Below are 7,936 nucleotides of genomic sequence, written 5' to 3'. Positions count from 1 at the left end.
TTATGCTTTTGGTAGTTGTATTCTAAACATTTAAAATATTCATATTAGAGAAGTAGTAAAAATATTTTTTTGAAATCAAATTGTAATTTTTAAAGATATCTTCTGTAAATCTAAAACCATTTAGATTTAGATACATTTAGATCATTTAGATACATATATATTAAGAAATATATATGTATATGTTTAGAAAATGTACATGGCATCAAGAGGATTATAGAATAATAAAAACAGATGCTAGGAATGGTGGAAAATGCTTGTACTTTTAGATATCCTGGAGGCTAAGGCAAGAGGATTTTAAGGTTGAGCTTAGCATGAGAAATTCAGCAACATCATAAGTTCCTATTTCAAAATAAAATTAAAAGGACTCAGGTGTTGTTCAATATGCAGGTCCTAGATATCAGTCAGAGACAGAGACAGAGAGAGAGAGAGAGAGAGAGAGAGAGAGAGAGAGAGAGAGAGAGAGAAAGAGACAGAGACAGAGACGGAGACGGAGACGGAGACAGAGACAAAGAGATCCTATTTGTGAATGATTTTGCCGAGCAATAATTTCTATCATTTGAATTGTAGTCTTAGCTTTATAAGGGAAGGAAGCTCCTAAACTACTGAATGTCTCATACAAGTTCTTCACGTTCTCTAAAGTTGAAGAGTGGATATTAGGACCAATGGCGGTTAAGAGCAGAATATATTTATTGAGAAAAGAAAGCTGCTATCTAAGAGAGACAGAAGGGATCCCAAGTGGGTTGCTGTGAACTCTGCCTTTTCTAGGGATTTTTATAGAGCAAATCCACTAACTGACGTAGGTCTGACGTCATGGGAAAATGAAACTCACAAGGTGTGCATGAGATGGGACAAAGCTATGGTCAACCAATAAGATTAACTGCTCAGGTAAAATTGATTCAATCTGGGTCAGATGGGAAATTGAGTCACATAGCAAGTGGGCATGCTTGAAGAGCCATGATTCTTCCCATAGGGGATTGGGATGGAGACTCCTGGTTTCCTAAAGGTGATCCATACCTATTTAGAATATCATCCCTGGTGTTTATACTTAGGATATGGTTGCATTCGTTTTCACTTTTGCCTTGAGATCTGGCCCACAGTGGATGTATCTGTCTCTTCCAAGGTTGCAAAGTGTCTGGTCTACAGCACTGGCTCATTCAAGGGCCCAGCACTGCCTGATAGCCTGTACTATTTCTATCTACCTCAGCTGGTTATAACATAAAGCCCATGACTGTCCATCCTAATTCTCTATTGTTGGCTCTTTAGGTCCAAAAATGAATTCTTTCTTATATTGTTGATTATAAAACCACCTGCTGTGATTTATGTTTATTTACTTTTATTTCCAACTTCTATTATGAGCATCTTGGAGACTAGTTCTGTACTTTACTCAGTGTTATACTTTCAGACCTAAGCATAGGGCAAAACTTAGAAGAAAAGTTCATAAAATGTTAGTGTAATAAATAAGCATGAACGTGCTAATATGTTAATTCATAACATCACCTGAAATTACAAAATATAGTTTTAAATTTCTACTGACTCAACTTTTAAATAAATATTTTAATGCAATCACACTTTAAAAATACACATTTTTTCTTTCATAAATACTAGTATTCAATACCATATTACAAGAACAGAAAATATATCTAGTTCATTTCAGAGAGATAAAAAATAAAATGAAAACCAGGAATATTCTAATAACATTGTTATCATTCTTGGAGAGAGAGAAAGAGGTAGTGTGTGTGAGTGTGTGTGTGGGGGGGGGGAGTGTGTTTGTACACTGATAAGTCATTTGCATTTATTCTGCAGATAGGTATTAAGTACAGCAATGCAGTTATAGGTTAGAGCCTATGACATTCCTCCTTAAGACATGAGCAAATTTATTTGAAGAACTACACATTCAGTGAGGGAGAAAATCATCTTAAAGTGTATCGCATTGAAATTGAACGTCAAGCTCCTTCATCCAACCCCCTGCTATTGTTACCTGCTGTCTCTGGAATGAGCCAGTTTTCAATCAATTGTGTTCTGGCCCATATGATATACATCCATCAGCAAACATGCATGGAGCTCCTGCTGAGGATAAGTGTCATTTTCGGAAAAAAAAAAAAAACAAAAAAAAACAAAAAAAACTGTTAAAAATGCTCACCTGTCTGAATATTTCTTACTGGTGTAATTCTGCATGCCAGGTACTTTTTCACTAACTAAATTACTAAATTGACTCAGATGTAAGTATATCTTAGGCAACACAAATGTAAATTTTAGCAACAAATGTATACTCAATTCTGTTTCAGAAAAATATACTTCTATTTATTATAATGCTAAATATAATTTAAAGAAATATCTCATAGGTGTTGTTGAAATCCAGGATAAATCAAATTGGTATTATTTTGTCTGCATATAACTAAATATTGTAGTCTGGAACCAGTTTTTTGTTTTTGTTTTTGTTTTTGTTTTCCTGAGCCAAAATAAGCTCAGACGGAATCTTAATAGACTGAAAAACATAACTGGAAAATTTTTCTGGGGAATATTTTAGTGATAAAGTAAAAGTATGTTAATTCCTATTTATCCTCCTGAACATAGGAAGTGACTAACCTCCTACCTGTTGTAAATCTTCCCTTCTTGAATTCATATGTTGAAGAGTTGAGTCCAACTGTAATGATATTTAGAGATTTGGTATACATTTGGGGAACTATTTACGCTCAGATGAGCCCATATGAGTGGCCTCTGTAGCTCTCATTTTTGGCTGGATCTTTCTCTGGTTTTGTTTTCAGAGTAATACTTGCCTTCAGGAATGACTTAGAAAGTATTACTTCACTTTCAATTTCATTAAAATTTGAGATATATTTGGATTAAATCTTCTCTAAATCTCTTGTAGAATTCTGCAGTGAATCTATCAGGACCTGGGCTTTTCTTTGTTGGTAAGTTTTTAATTACATTTTTAATGTGATGGACTAATATTGAGTTATTCAGAATTTTCACATCTCCTTGGTTCATCTTTGGTAATTCACACATATCTAGGAATCTGCCCATTTCTTCTGTGTTTTCTCTTTTGAGACTAAAGAGTTTCATAGTAGGATTGATGATCTGAATTTCCACAAGGTCTGTAGTGATTTAAACCTTTTTATTCCTCTTTGCATGAATATTGTCTCCCTGCTGTGAGAAACTGATAATTAAATAAAATCTAAATTGCAAAATAGATATTGTGAAATGGGAAGAAATTGTTCAAAAGAAAAAAGTAACTAAGATGGCTGAAGGAGAAAGGACAGTAGGCAAAGGGGAGAAATGCAATTCAGTTATACTATTACTGTGTCTTAGTTCATTGAAAAGAAAATGTCATGCTAATATTGATTGTAACAATGTTTATGCCCATATTTTATACCCAGAGCAACTACTTTTAAGATTAAAAATGTAATGCATTAATTATTGTTATTTTGCTATTATTTTGTTATATTTCGTTTCACCTTCTTTCCAGATAATAAAATTAAATTAAAATGTTCATCATAAAACAGAAGCCCCTTATGATGGCATTATTTGCCTTTACAAGAAGAAATACAGCTCTTCTTGTGGTATTTCTTCTTGTTTCTCATCTTAATATTCTTTCTTCTTGTTTTTCAACCTTTCTTCAGTTATTGTTCTTCTTATTCTCCTTCTTCTCTATCTTTCTTTCCCAATTTGTTCTCATTTTCTGGTTCTTGTCTTTTTGCTCTTCTTTCTCCTCCTTCTTATTCTGCTTTCCTCCTTTATAGGTAGCCATGTATCTATAAGTCAGGAAGCGATCACTGTATAAAAACCAGCAATCTCAGCACTATGATATAGGATTTCTAGATTTAAGAACTGTAAAAAGAGCCAGAAGTGGTGGCTTACACATGTAATCCCTGAACTACAGAGGCTGCAGGAAGAGATTCACCATGAATTTGAGGCTGAACTGGGCTACCCAGTTGAGAGTAAGACCAGTCTGAACTACATAAACAGACAGTGCTACAAAATAAATAAATAAATAAATAAATAAATAAATACAATAAGTGGAGGACCTCCTAGAAGACTCTCCTTAAATAAAGAGCAGTTATCTCTATTTTGACTGAGACTGGTCCTATTACCATATATTGATATGTACAGAGTTGACTAGGAATTTTCTGTACCACTTTAATAAATATTAAGCAATGTAAATCAGTCTGGCCAAGGTGCTGATGTGTAGTCTTTCAAGCAAGATGATGGTCAGTGTTTCTCTACCCTCATAGTTTCCATAGAACAGGTGTGAGCTATATTGAAAGGAGAGCCAGTCTCCACTTTGTGGGCTAGGATGAGCCTCAAGATAAGAAGCTGTGACTTCCCAGGGTATAAAAGATTATATGGCAGACCTGAAGCATCAATCCCAAAACATTAGATGCTATGTCAGTTGTTTTATGCAGATTAGTCTTTCTATATATTCTTCTCTGTGCATAATACAGAGGTGATTTCAGGCCTCCTACCTACCCAGCTCACAGTACTTTCATATTCCCTCCATTCTCCTAGTCACTCATCCACAAGCCATAGCTTTTGTCACACATTAATAAAATCTAGGTTTAAATTTGCCTACGTGTCAGGCATGAGGTCAGGAGTTCGATCCCTGGTATCAAATAACAAAATTAAAAATCTAGATTTGATTCTGCATTGAAGTCTTTGTTTTGGAGAAATTTTATCCTGGTCAGACTGAGGACCCTTTGGGTTGCACAGGAAGTGGTAGATTTGACTTAAGTTATTGGAATTCCAACAATTTTTCATGGAGTTATAATTATAAACTTCCCAGTTCAGGAGAACTGGGAGAGGATCTCTTTTTGGCACCCAGTGTGGAGTGAAATGCACCACCTCCTTGGAATGATGTCCACACTCCAGAATCAGGTCCTGGTGACCCACTCAACTCTGACCAATTAAAAAGTAAGTGGAGCATTTTGCTAATAATAGTGCTTAGACACAAGTAGCGAGTATGAGTGTGTTCATCAGGGTACCAGTGGGACAATGACATTCCTTATCTGCAGAAGAGAAGGAATCGAGCCTAATGATTATGAAGGTGCTAAATTATGAAGATATTAAAGTGCCATTTAAGCAAACTTTTAGATTACTCCCTCAGATAGCTACCTTTCCCTGAGCTGGCACACTCAATATCAGAGTTTGGGATATAATAGACAAGAGCTTTTATATAGCTAAAACCCAAAGTAAAAATAATAATAATAATAAAAAATAAAATAAAATAAAAAATAAATCACCCACAAACTGTAGCCACGTATAAAATAGTGAGTGGTCCTCTTACTCATGCAACATAACTTAGAAAAAAAAATCTGACTAGCAACAGGTTACCATTAGGAAACACTAACTGCACAGACAAAATAATAATAAATAAGGTAACTGAAACCGAAAAGAACCCTGGTGTAACCATAATAAAAGAGTCAGTGATCTGATCTAATAAAAGAGTCAGATCACTAGGATAAAATACTTCCAAAAGGGTGGCTGCAAAACAAACAAAGCATGTTTAAAAATACAGATAAACAAATGTATTCACTTTTGTAAGACTTCCTAAAGAAATGCAAAACTTTTCTAAGTTATTCGCATACTCAGGTTCATTCTGCACACCCAGTGTGGAACACAACACTTCCACTGCTGTGCTTCCCATGGTCCCTGCCTTCCTCATACCTCAACATCAGTTCAGTAACAGTCCCCTCAGTAGTGGATCCACAACTGGTGATCCCGTTGGAACAACCAGCTGAACTGGATCAGCATAGTTTTGGCTGTGGATAGCCAAAACTATGTTGTCCACATAAAAAGTACGACTGGAGAGGAAGAAATTATGTTGTCAGTTATCCTGTGAGTTGTTGTTTTTCCTGTTGCCATGGGTATTTCTGGAGGAGCTTGTCAAACTTCTTTCCTGATATGAGCTTCTCTGTTCTAATTAATACAGGAGCTAAGGACCTTCTTGTCACTGAGAATGACTGCAGTTCACTTTGGAGGAGCTCTGGTCTTTTTTTAATTCCTGGCTCCAGAAGGGAAGACAGGATGCTGTTCAGTCCAGGAGGAAGCTCGTCACACTGGTTTCCTGATATGAACTTGGCTATCCTGATTATCAGATGAGCTGGGGATCTCATTGTCACTAAAGAGAGCTGTGGTAATTTTCCTTAGAGTGTCATTTTCTGGCTCCAGTGAAGAACATTAAACCTACCGGCACAGATCAGTAGCACAGATTTTCTGTGACCTTAAGGGCTTACCACAGCAGGTCAACAAAACAGACTTGCAATTGCACAATGAAGACACTGTCCTGAGTTCTGTGTCTTCAGCTAGACTCATGCAGGACATTGTTGTGGGATCGAGGTCCTCAGCTGGATTTTTGAGGTTATTTAGAATGTGGATAGATTTTCATATTTGGCACTTTGGTTAATTATTATAAATAATATTATAAATTATGTGTCCTGTATTAAATATTTTCCTTGCATACCCTGACTATAACACACTCCTTCCCTCCCCTCATGAAAGACAAAGTACATTAATATGAGGAGATTTTTACAGCTAGAATGTTTTCTAGTCACTAGAGAGACCTAGAATACCCTACTTATAAACCCAGTAGGCTTGCAGTTTTTAACATTTTATTCTTGAAAGTATTTAGCTAGAGCTTGCTAAAAAATCGAGTTCAGGATCCTTATAATCTGGGTTGTATGGATAATATAACTCAGGGTTTCAAATGGTACCAGGAAATATAGCCCATCTTGTCCACATATGCCTGGCTTCAGAATAATTCCTACATTTTAAATTGCATTTAGAAACATTCATTTCAGAACAAGTACATCATGATCAAGATATGAGTATAGAAACTTTAAAGCTATTAAGCAGGGAATGCTATCTGGCATGGAATGCTATCTGGCATGGACAGATATGTGGATTTAAATGTTTAGGCATGCATTTCAGCCCTTTCTTTCATGTGTACAAATAATTGCTACACTGAGTGTGGATTTCTGTTCCTGAGGATGATATATTTAATAAGCCCTTTACTCAGATACTCCAATGTCTTACAAAAATTTACACTCAGTTTGTGGCAAGGGAATGTAAATAGGCAGATTTCTTAAAATAATGTGGCTAGAAAACTCTTTTTAATTAGCATATGAGAATACCAGTGATGAGAGTAAATGAGTCTTAGCCTTGGTACTTTATACTGAAGTTTTATCTATTTATATTCATGCGTACAAAATTTTGGATCTACCACTCATGCTTCTGCACTCATGGTACAGGTTATGTCCCAAAACCCTACCAATGAATTGCATCTGATTAAATGTTTCAATTGCGGCAAGGGGGATACACCAACTGATACGGTGCAGAGGCTTTAAAGGCACCCCTCAGATACTCAAGTTGTGCCTAATTTGTGTTCATGTTACAAGAAAGGTTTACATTGGAGAAACATTATAAATTTAAATTCCATAAAAATGGCACAGTCTCGCACAAAAATCCTAATCATGTACCAAAAACCAAATACTGTAACAAAAATTAAAAAAAAAAAGAAAAAAAAACAGTATTCCAATGATTTGAACCCACTTAAGCTATTTATATCCAGTCAAAACCAGAAAGACTACAGTCCCTCACCAGATTAGGTTCACAGCAAAATCTTGCTTTTCTTGTTTCTTTGGTAAAGCAGACCAATCAGAGTGTAGGATTAGATTTACCAGTAACTTTTCACTTTCATTTGGATGGAGAGAAACCAATTTTAATCTTCACTGAAATTTCCACTCCTGCCCTTAACCCTGTGTGAGAACCTGATAGAGACAAGCCTTTAAGCAAGGAACTTTATTTTTCTGAGAGTATTACAGTTCATAAACCCACTTATACTATCAAGTCAGTGAGGAATCTTTTACTGGATTGATGGACATGGGAACTAATAACACCTTAGTCAATAGTCATTCATGGACATCTCTTGACTGACCTAGAC

The sequence above is a fragment of the Cavia porcellus genome, unplaced genomic scaffold (assembly GCF_034190915.1).
Source record: "Cavia porcellus strain 051 isolate PalLab524CR breed Dunkin Hartley unplaced genomic scaffold, mCavPor4.1 scaffold_4, whole genome shotgun sequence".
Classification (NCBI taxonomy): Eukaryota; Metazoa; Chordata; class Mammalia; order Rodentia; family Caviidae; genus Cavia; species Cavia porcellus.
This window is presented reverse-complemented; position numbering follows the sequence as displayed.